Here is a 1053-nt window from a genome sequence, read left to right as displayed (position 1 = left end):
GCAGTATGAGGCATGGCTACAATGGGTGAACTGTTTGGTATTTTAAACAAAAAACTTCACAGAAATGTTTTGTATAGATATGGCCCTACAATATATTTTTCCAATATAGCATAATAGGTCCACTTTAAAGTAATTGCTAAGTCACAAAAGTGCAAAGGGTAAAGCTTTAGAGATAAAGATAAAGCTTATAACCGCAGGTATTTGTGGAACATTTGGTTAATATGAAAGGTTCAAACATGGCATAGTATTTTATTATTATTGTATTATTATTAATATACCAACAAAGAATGTTTTAATAGTCCTTTAAAGTGAAATAGTTGTGTCACCTGATATTCGTGGTTTAAGATGCCAAAACAAAGAATATATTTCTCGTAGTGCTCTCGCCGACTACACTCTTAGAAATCTGAGTTGCGTGTCTTACAGTATACTGGATTTGTGAAACTAAAAAAGTGTTTTCAAGCCAAAACGTATTTCAGTATTACGCAACAGAAACTGTTTTGTCAGTTCAAGTTCTATCAATGTTTTTGCAGTTCCTACTCGGTGCAGATAGGAGTCGATGTAAACCCCGCACTGACCTCAGCTCGAGTCATGTTGATGTTCTCATGCTCTCCAAAACAACTGCGTTACCATGGTGACCTTATCACCAAAACCACTGCCATCCACAGACTCTGCTCTCCATCACCGTGGGGACAGATGATGTCACATGAGCTCCAGAGAATCCAGCACTGTCCAACATAAACACACACACACACACACACACACACACACACACACACACACACACACACACACACACACACACACACACACACACACACACACACACACACACTATCTTATCTTGCTATTAGTTATTTACCACTAAAGGAAAGGTTGTGGTTAACGCACATTCTTAGATTAATTGTTAAGTTACATTTTTGGTCTCCTACCTTGAGGCCTCTTGATATTTTGATGGCCATGTTTTTGGCTTGTGTACATTTTTAATATTCAGTAGATTGCATGTTTTTTTTTTTTATTTGTATTGGCTGCTGCAAGGTGATATGATGGGACAAT

The sequence above is a fragment of the Notothenia coriiceps genome, unplaced genomic scaffold, assembly GCF_000735185.1.
Source record: "Notothenia coriiceps isolate Sejong01 unplaced genomic scaffold, NC01 NC01_scaffold00003960, whole genome shotgun sequence".
NCBI lineage: Eukaryota > Metazoa > Chordata > Actinopteri > Perciformes > Nototheniidae > Notothenia > Notothenia coriiceps.
Note: the sequence above shows the minus strand (reverse complement) of the source record.